The sequence below is a fragment of the Microtus ochrogaster genome, unplaced genomic scaffold (genome assembly GCF_000317375.1).
Source record: "Microtus ochrogaster isolate Prairie Vole_2 unplaced genomic scaffold, MicOch1.0 UNK9, whole genome shotgun sequence".
Taxonomy (NCBI): domain Eukaryota; kingdom Metazoa; phylum Chordata; class Mammalia; order Rodentia; family Cricetidae; genus Microtus; species Microtus ochrogaster.
This window is the reverse complement of record NW_004949107.1, coordinates 6,761,950-6,776,112: the sequence shown is the minus strand read 5'-3', so window position 1 is coordinate 6,776,112 and position 14,163 is coordinate 6,761,950. Positions and strand designations below refer to the sequence as shown.

Here is a 14,163-nt window from a genome sequence, read left to right as displayed (position 1 = left end):
CCCCCCCCCCCACAGCTGCTAAGTTTAGGAAGTTCTCTAAGTACACTAGAGTTCACCCTTCTGAATACCATACTTACTGTTCTGCAGATAATACTGGCTAAGTATCTTCGTTTTGAAAATATAAATAAAATTAAAACAAAACTCATGCTTTGGCTGGGTGATGGTGGTGTACGCCTTTAATCCCAGCACTCCAGAGGCAGAGGCAGAGGCAGGCGGATCTCTGAGTTTCAGGCCAGCCTGGTCTACAGAGGATAGCCAGGACTACACGGAAGAAACCCTGTCTCAAAACAACAACCCCCCAAACAAACAACACCCCCCAAACCAAGAGAACTCATATTTTTACTAGTGTTCTTTAATAAGAACCCACAGCAGAAGAAACTTTAAAAATCTTGTTAGGGCTCTCACCTTTCTCGGGTTCTAGAGTCTACCATATTCTAAGCAAGACATTCTGGAAGCAGGAACTTTTTTACCTTACCATCAGAGTGCTGCTTAATGCAGTGGCAGCCATAAGATCTCAGCCACCACACATACATTTAAGTGACTTAAAAACAGAAAATGATATGTTGCTTCCTATGCCATTGTTAATAATTAGTCTTAGTAACTGGGTAAAACTTGTATTTCTCTTCCTTAATTTAAAAAGCTCTTATGTAGGAGAATTCAGCAATGGGAGTGTTTTCTAGGTGAGATTTTCTGAATCTCTCCGCTCTCTGCCAGAAGCTGGTCTAAGCAGCTGTTACCTGCGAGTCCCTGCCACTTACCTGACAAGAAAACTACCCCTAGGACATCTCCTGCCACACAGGGGATGCTACAGACCTGAGACCCTCCTAGCTGCTGAAATAGAGCAAGGGACAGAGACAGGTGGAGGGGGGAGAGCAAGCGGCCAAGTCCATTCCCTAAGATTTCTCAGTAGAAAGCACACATGGCTGGATGTATTTCCATTAGCAGAGGAAAGATATTATTTGAAAGCATGCCTGACCTGAAAACAAACACTCGCTGGCCTGGAGCTCACCGTGTAGCCCAGGCTAGCCCTTGGATCCGCCAGTGCTGTGATCACAGGTGTATGCCTCACACCCAGGCCAGCTCTATAGATGTTTAAATGAAGAAACTTATGAGACACTATCAGGAAAGCAAGGATCCACAATTATTCTTGCTCATGCCAGAGTTGGGATCTTATTCTTCCCCCTCAAATCAAAATAAAGTGAAACTAGAGGGGTGGGGTGGAGTAGCAGCTAGGGTGAGGTAAGCAACACACACACACACACACACACACACACACACACACACACCCCATCCCCCACAGCAGACTAGCCCAGGACTCTCTCTCAGGTGTGCAGCCCTCCAGGGTTAAGTGGTCCACCTCACTCTTGTTAGTAACAAAAACTAATTACAAAAATCAACTTTGAACAGTTAGGGCCTTGGTAATCCTACTGGTGACTACAATTTCCAGGCTCTTTACACAGGTTCTGAACACTTAACATATATTGGGAAATCAAAAGCATGTTTCAAGAACAAAGCCTGAAAACACCGACACTCCCTTATGGCCAGCTAAGGTTTGACCGATTCTACTCAAATAAAAACTGCTATTTCTGAGGATGAGCGTCTTACTCTGCTCACTGCTCTTCCCCGTGCTGCCTGGAAAAACCTACTTTCCACTCCTGGAACTACCTAGTTGCAAGCAAAAAGTTATTCTAAAACAGACCGTCACATCCTTTTGTGAAACTTAACGTTCAACTCTCAACTCTATTGGTTGCTACTATTTCTGCTAAAGCTAAGACAATTTATGGTGAAGAAAAAATATGAACAATTCAGTACTTTCTCCCGACGCAATGGTTCTCTGAAGGGTGCCCAGTGTCAATGGTACAAAGTCTACCCGTCGGGACAGCTGGCTCCCCTCAGCGCCGCCCCCCCTCTGCCCCGTCATAGGCGGTTACCACCAAGATGACTTGTAGATTTCTAATTTAAAAACCAGGGAGGCGTTAAGTTTAATATACATTCGGATCCAAAATCAATTCACTTGGGTACGGAAGAAAAGAGGGCGAAGAGAGCTGTTTTAACATATAACCACCGGGAAACTCTCAAAACACAATATAGCAAGTTGGATGCAAACCCAGACACGGAACTCAAAAGTGAAGCAGCCTCCATGCCAGCAACCAGAATCTTAAAAAAAAAAAAAAAAAAAAAAAAGTCTCGCACGTCCTCAGCACCACAGCCACCAAGGCAAGCACAGACAACCCAGCTGTAAAGGCAACAGCTCCCGGGCCCAGTCGCCCGGCTCCTGACCGGGGTCGTAACAGTCGGGGTCTCCAGGCGGCCGGCGGGTGCACCCCAACCTGCCCAGCCCGGCCTCCTCCGCCTTGGGCTCCCGCCTGGCCCAGCCCAGCACCGCCCCCCGCCCGCCAGAGCCCAACCCCGGGGAGCCTCAAGCGCGGCCGGGAACTCACCACAGGCAGGTCCGCCCGGAGCTAACGCATCGGAGGGGTTTCCAATCACCCCTCAAGCTATGCCAGCTCCATGCGGGGCGCCCCGCCACGGGGCCGACGGTGGCTGGGAGCGCGCGGAGAGGCCGGAGCTATCACTCCGGCGTCCTCTGCCTGCGCGTCGGGAACATTATACAATGGTGGAGGAGGCGGCGGGCAGCCGGGAGGAAGCAGGAGGCGGGCGGAGGGGACGCCCGGGCCGAGCGACCCACGGCTCGTGCTCCAGCACTCGCGGTGCAGGAGTGACGTCCGCCTGCGAGCCTCCGGCGAGCTCCGGCCAGGCCCCGTAGGCCCCGCCCCCCGCCTGGCCGGCCCCGCCCTGACAGCCCCGCCCCTGCAGCAAGGCCCCACCCTACCTCCCTCCCACCTCAGCCCGCAGGCCCCGCCCCGCCCCCCGCTCCACAGGTCCTGGCCCCCGCGGGCCCCGCCCCCAGATGGTCCGGACCCGCCCCAGCTCCGCAGGCCCCGCCCTGGACCCGCCCTCCATGGGTGGTGCCATAAATGCAGATTCCGGCCGGTTGAAAGCTCAGGAAGGGGCAGGAGGGCACCAAGCTTCTGCAGGCAGCTCTGTGGGCCATAGGCTGAAATAGGAGAGGAAGAAACCGGGGTGCTCAAGCTGAAGGGCCACTACTAACCCCCACTCAGTGGAAAACAGGCAGATGACGGAGCGGGCGGTGACAAAGGCGGCGGCGCGGGCACAGTCCGTAGAGGAGCGAGACCACAAATATGACAGGCATCCGAGCTATTCGGCCACTTGGGCCGGTCGGCGGGAGGATAGGGTCCACCAATGGCCCTCGGAGATGTCGGAATGGGGGGAGGGGTCAAGAGCTCCATCAGGAGTTGGCGACAGAAAAAGTTCGACAGTCGAAATGGGTCACCAAGTAGTACCTTTGGAGCCGGACAGACAAGAATTGTATCCTGTATGGAGACCCAGCAGGCCAATCAGAGGGAAACCAAGCTTGGTGAACACGGGAAGCTAGAGGCGTCGTCCTCTGCCCACAAGTTTCACGCTGATAGCCTTAACTTTCCCCTTAAAAAAAAAAAAAAGGTCTAATGTTTTTAACTACTCAAACTTAGCAGGGGACCTTACATTATCCTTAGTATTAGTATGAAATGCATGTGTCTAAGTGGTTCGAATTTAAAAGGACTAAGAGGTAAGGGACAGCTCATCTGGAACATTTATGGCTGCTTTAAAAATGACATGTATACTCTGCATAAATATATTACAAAAGTAATTCAGGCACCTTCAATTTTTGGCTGCCACCCAATCAATAATTTCTTCTCAGACTACTTTGCTGTTTAATGGTCTACTACACTACTTGTATTTAAGGATAATAAAGCTTTAAGACCTAACATAAAGGTTTTAAACATCAAGACAAATTTAGACCAGCTCAAAGTATTGTGTAATGATTTATTTATTTGATGTTCTTATCAAAATTAAACATGAGTTAATGCCAGGTGTAGGATTCCTACACTAGGTAGACAGAGGCAGGCAGATCTCTTAGTTCCCGGCCAGCCTCGTATATATAGACAGTTCTAGACAGTTCTAGGCCAGCCAGGACAACATAGGGAAAACCCGTCTCAAATAATAACAGCAATAATGTGGGCCAAAATGTTAAAGGAACCATGTGCATCAGGTTTTATCAGTTGTTCTTAGTGAATCCTTGGTATCATCAAAATCTCATACAGATAGATGTTTCATTAGGCATAACCAATATCAAAAGCCAATTGTGTCTCTCTTTGGCAAGTCATTATAATAGCATTCAAAACTGGCACCACAGAAAGTATGCTCACGAGGCCCTGTGAGGTCTTGTTTGGTTTATGCCTAGGTGGCATAAAATTTTCAAACGTTTTGCTAGAGAGCCAAGCTATTTTTCATTTCTAGAGTTCTGCCTTTGAAGACAACATAACTACACACAGCTCGCTCCCCACCCACTCACTTATACTTTCAGCGCTCACTTTAAGAACCAGCCATTGAAATAGAAGCTGCAATACTCTCTTCCTGTGATGATGTCTTTGTGGGAGGCCAGAGGTATTTAGTTCTGTTGAATTTAAAATGAATTGAAACTGTTATTCATGAATTGAAGTTAAAAAAAGAAAACAGACATAGAATTTTGTGACACTTGGATATTTCTTAGCAAATGGCTTCACAAATACAGTGGTCCTGTACCAAAGAAAAGAGCCAGAGATGAAAACAACATCTTTGCGTGGCCACACTGTGTGCAAAAGCTTGTATTCTGAGGACAGCAGCCCATGGTGGATTCTGGGGTGAGGAGCTGCCCGGGCTGTGGTTTTGAATGCTCAGTAGCCTATCAGGGCAGGCGTTGCCTTTTCACCTTCCCGATTTAGAATCTGGCATATTTGCTCAACTGGCCCAAGTGTGAAATGGCAGCCACACAGCCACTGGTCTGGTGCAGCATCAGGTACCTCTTCCCTGCTCCGTCTCCACAAGCTGAGTTCCATGGAGGCCAACACAGCCATCTCTGTCGCAGCCCAGACATTCAAAGATAAAGGAAGATCCTCCCTGCGCTTAATAACAAAAAACTTACAAGTAAGGCTGTTAGGACTGCATGTGTGTCCGTGAACCATGTGCATGCCTGGTCCTGTGGAGGCCAGAAAAGGGTGTTGGGTTCTCTGGAGCTGTAGTTATGTACAGACAGCTGTGAGCTGCCAGGTAGTTCTGGGAGCCAAACTGGAGTCCTCTGTGAGAGGAACAAGTGCTCTTAACTGCTGCACCATCTCTTCAGGTCCCTTCCCTGAACTTCTGAAGTATACGCAATGACTATTTTAAAAAAAAAATTCACATAGCCCGGCCGGCCCTGGAACTACGTAGACCAGGCTGGCCTCAAACTGAAAGAGATCCGCCTGACTCAGCCTCCAAAGTGCTGGATTAAAGGTGTGCACTGCCACGCCGTGGCTGGCCTGATTTTATGTTTTAAAGAAAAATACTAGTTATTCCTACAAAATGGTCAAGAAATTCTAAGTGAACATATAACTTTGGTTTACACATTTTAAAAGTCCATTTAAGGGACTGGAGTGATGGCTCAGCGGTTAAGAGCACTGACTGCTCTTCCAAAGGACTCAGGTTCAATTTCCAGCACCCACACGGCAGCTCACACCTGTCTGTACTTTCAGTTTCAGGGGCTCTGGCATCGTCACACAGACATATATGCAGGCAGAACCTCAATGTATATAAAAAAATCAATTTTTTTTTAAAGCTTCATTTAAAATAACCTTCATCGAGAACAAGTTAGTCAGTCACATTTAACTATCACACGTCTGTTTAGGGAGAAGAGAAGCACTCACTCCCTTTCCTCAGCACAGACTTCAATGGCAAATTTTGAAACCTGCGAAATCATGAGCTCATGCCGAGGGGTCCTGGTGAAGTCCTGGATACTAGTTTACAGACCTGCTTCTCTTGAAGTTCTATAGCCATACGTCCTACAGACTCTGTCCGATGCTGCACTGACTGAAAGGTGCTTTTATCACTCCACTAGCATGGACCAAGGAAACTAAGGACAAGTCAGATATAGGAACTGGAACAAAGACTACTTAGTTATTTGTATCTATGTCTGATGCTTTGTGTGCGGAGGGAACGGGACCCGGGGCCTGGGGCTCACCCTGGGCAAGCACTCGATCCCTGAGCTACCCAGCCTGAAAAACAGATAGGCTTCCAAAACTTTTTTTTTCTTTCAACTTAATTCTAGATTTGAGGCTAAAATACGAGCAATCATCCATCAACATTCTTAGTCTTGGTTTTAATGTCAAAAAAAAGAAGAAATGCTTTGATTATTAAAGCACTGTATAGAACAAGCTGGCTAGGTGTCTTTTCATGGAAAATATGAGATACCAACTACAGAATTACCATAATAGCTGAAAATGGGATAGATTTTCAAAATAAAATTCTGGAAGCCACATCCCTTACCTGACCGCGGGGACTTACATAGGATGTAAGGTCAGGAAACGCTAATCTCACGCAGATGGTGCAGGGTCACAGACTCCCCCGGTGCCTGATGACAAACTAACCTACTTCGCGGGTTTCTTTCCACCTTTTCTACCTAGTCAGGCCTTTCTCCTGTTCCTCCATCCGGTCTTCATTCACACAGCATAGCTATAGCCCCAAGCTAAGGATCTTTCCCTAGGAGTCACTGATTGATGTAATGGCTACCAGCTCAGGCCACAGGCACTTCGTTCTTATATCAGCGATTAGGCCTTTTTCTTTCCTAAAAACCCGACAGTGTCTAAATCTTAACACAATACAATCTTAAAGACAATGTTTGGCGGGAGGGGACCCAAATGTTTCTGTTTCTCAATCAGGTACTATCTACTGGTCTCCGCACACCGGCTCTCTCTCACGGAATGTCAGAGGATGTTGAATGGCCGGCCCCCAGCTTCTCTTGTCCTAGGAACTAACTTGGTAGGCGAAGACTCTTGACAGACCCACAACTCCACTACTGAGCTAGGATTTAAACATTTTTAGTGTGTGTGTGAGATCGATGGCCCACATACGGAGGTCAGAGGACAACTCTGGCGGTCTGTTTTCTCCGTTCACCGTGGGATCCAGGGATCACACTCACATGACACAGGCTTGCCCACCTCTCCACTGAGCCATCAAGCCAGCCCAATCTGTGACTTAATCTACTGTGTCACAGATCTCAGATCAACACGGGTCCTGAAACAAGCACAGGGTTATATCAGATAATTCTGGGTCTAGCTCCTTGGCCCCAGCACTGGGAGGCCGAATCCGGCCCTGGGCAGCACTGAGCGGACTTCTGCACCTTAGACTCTGGTTTCTGGAACCCTTTCTTGGAGCTTGGATTCTCTGAAAGGGAAGTTTCAGTCTTGCTTGTGGAGGAATTCTAGGGCTAAAATGAGATACAATGCTTTGTACTTTGTTCAACTTGTCTAGAAGAATATAAAATCAAGTCCACATTTCTAAATGGAAATAATATAAAGGTAATAATGTGTTCTCTTTAGTGAGTTATATTCCTCAAAACTTTTCATGTCCCGATGACTCAAACCACCTTCTGGTTTCAAAGTCCTGGAGAAGAGCAGACATTTGGACCCACTTGCCTGTCTCCACAGCACACTGCTGGGCTGCACACAGGGCAGCGGCAGCTCTCCAGGTCTCCTTGAGAAGCAAAGACACTCAGAGATGGCCTGATACTGGTGGATATCAGAAACTGCATATCACTTAGACCCCACCAGAGACTAGGATATAGATAAAAATAATTCTTGCTTCTTTTACCAAAAACTCCAACCCTGCCTATCCTTGGCCTTATTTTAACCCACAGAATAAACAGCCGAAGCACAGGATAAAAACGAAATCGCATCATCATACTCACCAGCCCTTCACTCTTCTCTACTGTGCCTTCTACTGGCCACTCTTATCACCCCACTGCCAGCCTCCATCCAAGACAGAGGCTGGCGGAGGGAGCGGTCACTAAGTATGTACTTGGAAGGTACTAGCAGAATGAGTGGAGGAACGAAGGGGTTAATCCTTCATAAATATAAACGCATAAATGTGCTCTAATCTTTTACACAACCCAGTTTCAAACTTGTAGGCTCATGTGTTCTTGCTACCTCGGTCTCCCAAATAAGGAACTACAGACCCATGCCACCATGACTGATTCCCACTGTGTGTGTAGAATCAAAATACTTACGCGGTTCTTTTTAACTTTCATAACCACAGAGCACTAGTAATACTGTATCTATAACTACTTTTCAGTGTCTCTGTACTATACCATTAAAGTCAAGCCTAGTTAAGAGAGCTAACTGGCCTTACAAAGTTCACTCTTGAAAGCTAACCGGTACAGACTTTCTATCTGGGTAAAGACTTTACCAATAAACACCATTTACTGCTATCATTCAACCGCTCTGTACTTCCGTATGAAGACTTTTCTGACCTGTTTACTCTAAGAAAGTGTCAATTAAGCCATACAAACAAATATAGGACGTGGGGGCTGGAGAAGTGGCACAGTGGTTAACAGCACTGGCTGCTCTTCAAGAAGACCTGGGTTCAATTCCCAGCACTCACATGGTGGCCCACCATCATCGGTCACTCTAGTTCCAGATGATCCATTTCTGTCTTTCAACTCGGTGGGCACCAGGAACGCACATGATGCATAGACACACGTGCAGACAAGGCACCCATCCACATAAAAGAAAAATAAACCTCAAAAAAATTAAATGCCAGTAACCAAACACGTACTATAAATTAGTAGCCAATTTTAGACCAGTCTAATCTACACAGTGAGTTATGGGACAGCCAGAGCTAGACCCTGTTTCACAAAAAAAATAAAAAATACAATAAAAAAAAATTACCAGTCATTTTAACTGCAAAGAAAACTCGTCTAAATGATGGTAGAAAATACATTTTTGTAAAAGCACGACTCTAACGCCAGATGCTTCTCATTTTCAAAATCAAGCACATTTATATGATCAGCTAGACTAAACTATATTTCCCATAGTATATTTTTCATATCCATTGCAGTAACTATATAGGATCACCTTCAAACCATCCATAAAAGCCAGGGCACACCCATAGTCTCGGTCACCAGGAAACCTGGTGGAGGAGGAGACCTTGGGCCCAGAAGTTTAGGGCCAGTCTGAGCATTACAAACAATTCAACAACAAACAAAAATTAATTGTGAATAAGGAGGCCCTTTGAGGAAGAATATGATGATGTTTATAAAATGAAATGTTTTATTAAAATAATTTTTAAACCACAGCTATAAAATTTCTACTTTGAGACAGGGTTTCTCAGTAGCCTGGAGCCTGTCCTGGAACTAGCTCTTGTAGATCAGGCTGGCCTCGAACTCACAGAGCTCTACCTGCCTCTGCCTCCCGAGTGCTGGGATTAATGGCGTGTGCCACCACCACCCGGCTAAAAAGGTTAAGACTTTAATGGGACTGTCTGTGGAAAAACACAAGATCAGGAATTTACAGCTCCTCCCATTTTTATGTCTTGCTGGGGACTGGGCAGGGCATCCTGTATGCTAATGAGGTGAGCCCTCTGCTGGAACTCCATCCCAGTGCAGTATCAGTCACAGGCACTCACAGGGTAATTCCAGCACTCCTCAGTACAGCACTGGGCCGACAGGGGCCGTAGGTGCAGCTCTGTAAATCTGAGGCGGGCCAGCCTCATCTACATAGTACACTCAGGCCAGGCTGGGCTATACAGAGAGACCCTCTCCTAAGATAGCCACCACCAGAAAAATAAAACAAACAATAACAACAAAATATTCTACTGCCGGAATGAAGGAGACAGTTTCAAAATTATCTAACATCTGGACCAGGGAGGACACATCTGAAACTGTGTCTCGAAAAAGCAAAAAGCAAAAAAGAAAGAAACTAGGTTAAGTAAAAAAGCTCACTGAACAAATGACAGGGTGAGGATCAGAGCGATGGCTCAGCAGGTAAAGCCACTTGCCATAAAGCCTGGCGACCTGAATTTGCTGGCTGGAACCTACATGCGTACACACTAAGAGCGTGTACGCACATGCACACATGCACACATGCATACACTCTAATGTTTTCTTTCCTTTTTCTTCCAGGATTCAGCGACACCAAGGGCAATGGTGGTGCATGCTTTCAACCTGAGCACAAAGGAGAGAGTGAGGGAGGAGGACGTTCAACACCGTTTCCATTTCTGTATAACTTCTTTAAGAAATTAAAGCCTAGTCCAGGCGTGGTGGTAACATGCTTTGCATCCCAGCATTCAGGAGGCAGTCAAGAGACTCTGAATTTGAGGTCAGCCTGGTTTACACACCGGGTTCCAGGCCAGCCAGAGCTACACAGTGAGATTCTACCCTTTTTTAAGGAAAGGAAATTAAAACCTAAATTACAAAGAAGATAAGAAAAAAAATTTAACTAATTACATATCCACTTCAATTTGTTATAACCTTAAAGTTGCTGAACATTTTATTTCTAGTTTTAATGATGAAAATTAATAGCTGTGGGGATAAAGATTCTAGAATTACTACTTGCATACGGTAGCCAGAAACAAAAAGTAAAGATAATAAATGCCATTCCTAAGTTCACAGACGAAGGGATACATAATGCAGACCCATGCCATTTCATGAACAAGAATACTTTACCCTATAGAAATGCTAATGTTCCTCTAAACCCATTAAATGCAACTCCAATTTAAGCCCCAGTTTTCAGCCTGAGGGTGTACTATAGTGGCAAGGGGCTAGCCTAATACGTGGGGCCTTGAGTCTAGTACCTAGCATCAAACACTTCAACAATTTCTACTCAATTTTGTGTCGGGATGTGGTTCAGTGGGTAGAGTACTTGCTTACCATGAAGCCTTGCCAACTGCTTGGCAATGAAATTTAGCAAAGACAGCAGCAGGAGGTGATTGGGTCAAAGGGAGAAAGGCTGGGTATTCCTCATTGCAGCCTTTGTTGGGCCCCAACTGGCAGTACCCATCTCTCCGCCAACACAGTTGCTTCTGCGTGGCCCTCGATCGGTCCGCTGATTCCCACTGTGTTTTCTGGAGGTTTACCCCAACAGCACCATCCTCCCCCCACAACTCTGGCTGTAACCACTCTCTACTATCATTGCTGTGCCGTGTCTCAAATCCTTTCACTAGCATCTCCTTAGTTGGGTCATTTATACAGAACTCCAAAAAAGAAGATACAAACCACAGAGAAAACCATCAGTAACGTTGGTTGCATTGTAAGTTAAGTACATGGCCGGCAGTGGAGGCACACGCCGTTAACACCAGCTCTTAGGAAGAAGAGGCAGGCAGATCTCTGTGGGTTCCAGGCAGCCTATAAAGCAAGCTCCAGGACAGCCAGGACTACACATTGAAACCCTGTCTCAAAAAACAAAGAAACAACCAAGTTAAGGATCTGTTGAACAAAATATACTACTAACAAGTTAAAGCAAGCTAAAGATTGTAACATGTGAGGTGCACAGACTCAACAAAAGTACTTAGAATTCATAAAGAATACTTGAGTTAGCTTTTTAAAAGCTAAAAAAATACAATAGAAAAACAGATAAAACAGGAAACGGAATGTCTAATAAACACTTGAAAAGTTAGGAACTACAGTAAAATAATATGCAAATTATAAAATAAACAAAAGTCATAGCTTTTAAATTGGTAAAAACATCATCTAATGAACGATGAAGACAAAGCGGAAGCTCAGAATGGAGGAGAGGACCAGAGGGTAAGCACAGGTCTACGTTCAGATCCTCCTCTGTCTCTCTGCAGCCCCAGCACTGAGCAATCTCTACACATGTGGGTCCCCGGATCTAGATAAAACAGTTCCAAGTTCAGTGTGAGGGCTTTTCTCAAAAAACAAGGTGGAGGGGCCAGAGGTGGTAGCACACTTCCTTAATCCCAGCAAAGGCAGGTGCATCTCTGAGTCTGAGGCCAGCTTGGTCTACACAGTGAATTCCAGGACAGCTAGAGCTACATAGTGAGACCCTGTCTAAATAACAACAACAACATCAACAATAAAGCAGGCGGACTGGGGAGGTGACCTGGTGGATAAAGCACTTGCTGCCCAAGTGTGAGGGGCAGAGTTTGGGTCCTCTGAACCCATGTAAAATCTGAGCAGGTCTGACAGTCACCTACAATCTCAGCCCTCAAAGGTAGAGAGAGAGCTCAGCATTGGGTAAGAGGGCCTGTCTCGGTGTACAGACTAGAGAGTGATCAAGAAGACAGTGATCCTCAACGTCAGGTCTCCACACGTGCCCCACATGCACCCACACGAGTTATCATACATACACAGATGCATAACACACACAAATAAAGAGAGGTGACTGAAGACATCCCAGTGTCAACCTGCACACACAAGCACACGCACACACAAGCGCGCTCACACACAAATTTTAAACTCTCACAAAGCTTTAATGAGTACACAAGTGGGTATGCTTATTTTAGAAAAATTTGAAACAATCCAGCAATACGCTGAAGGGCACATTCCCGCCTATATACATACAAGACTTTCTTAACTAGGGTTCCACAGGAAAATAAGTCCTACAGAAGATGACTTAGGGATCATACCTTCGGGTCTTCAGAGGAAGGTATAAAATCAGTGCTAGTTGGCAAATATTTAACTACAGGACAAGACCGTGATGGATTCCTTATGGTATTGGAGATTAATTCTCTTGAGAAGGCCATAGAAGGACTATATTCAGAGTCTAGAGAAATTTGTTTTTAATCACCATAGAGATACACACAAAAAGACAGGGAGACAGACAGACAGAAAAGAATTGTACGCTGCTTATAACGGCAAATGCTGGAAACAACATCAAAGTTCCAGATGAGGACAAACCCATGTACCTGAAAACTGCACTGGCTTCAAAGAACTAATATTACATATCAACAAATGTGCAAATCTCAAAAATAGCTGAAGACAATAAAGCTGCTGTAAGGCATAACAATACATTACCACTTGTATAAGATACTGTAAAACAAGAAGGAGAGGTGGTCCATGCCTTTAATCCAAGCACTGGGAAGGTAGAAACAGGTGGGTCTCTGGGAGTTCAAGGCCAGCCTGGTGCACAGGGGGAGTTCAGTTCAGCCAGGGATACAGAAAGACTCTGTTTCAGAACAGAAAGTGTTCAAAGCATGTTATTTATTGTTTACAAGTACGTATGTAGGAACCATACAAACTATACGACAGATAATAGAGTTCATAGAAACACTGTCCACTGGTGAGGAGAGGAGGGGAATGGAATTGGGGAGCGACACAAAGAGTCTAGAGAGTTTCTTTCTTTTAAAAGTATCAAAAACCAAATAAATGTGTTACAATTTAAGAATTCTAATTTACTGTTTCAGAATTTACTAAGTCAAAGAAATAAATTTTCTTTGCTTTCTTCTTCATGAGTCCCACAAAGCAGAACTTAAGAGGAAATTTTTATCTACAGTATCCAATGTCGGTTAAAAAAACTACTGGACATGGATTAGAGATGGTTCAAGGTTAAGAACACTTGCTGCTCTCATAGAAGAGTCAGGTTCAGTTCCCAGCATCCATGTGATGGTTCACAATCATCTTTAGCTCCAGCTTCAAATGTACCAGGCACATATCTGACACACAGCTATACATGCAGGCAAACACTCAGACACATAAAATAATAAAAATAGGACATATGTACAGTAAATATTTATTATCTCCCATGAATTTAGTAGCAATTTATTCTCATTAATTTTACGCTATTACCCTTTACTAAAAACTTAATTATTGTGTATTTATATATTTTAATAGTATTATATAAATATTCTTAATAAAGGGCTGAGCAAGAAGCCTGGTGTCACGTGTCTGTAATCTGAGTATCTGAAAATTAGAGACATGAGGATGCCAAGTTCAAGGTCCGGGTTACACAGTGAGACCCTGATTCAAAACATACAACCGCAAAGCTCAATGGCAACATTACAATAACCTAAAGTCTTAATGAGAAGGCTGTCCAGCAGGACTCACAGCTGTGCTCGGGCATATTTCCTGATTGCTAGCTAACTCTTACCATGCAAGAAGGGCTACAAACTTCCTCACAAAATTTAAAGGCCATCTGATCATCTCCTCAAAACTCCAAAGAACTTACTTAGCACATGAATATATGCATATATATATACACACACATACATATATATGCATATCTATCTATCTATCTATCTATCTATCTATCTATCTATCTATCTATCTATCTATCTATCTACCTACCTACCTACCTA

The 14,163-nt window shown here is 45.0% G+C and overlaps 1 protein-coding gene across 2 annotated transcripts in view; it reads right to left on the bottom strand.

Annotated features, from left to right (window-relative positions):
- Positions 1 to 14,163, bottom strand: part of Sertad2 (SERTA domain containing 2) — a 113,883-nt gene that overhangs the window by 19,731 nt on the left and 79,989 nt on the right. Inside the window, exon 1 of one of the 2 annotated variants that reach the window (XM_005366454.3) lies at positions 2,442 to 2,738. The exons of the other annotated variant lie outside the window; for it this stretch is intronic. The gene's annotated coding sequence lies outside the window, so the exon portion shown is untranslated. Of the gene's footprint in view, positions 1 to 2,441; positions 2,739 to 14,163 lie in introns of those variants that run through there. 2 annotated transcript variants of the gene reach the window in all.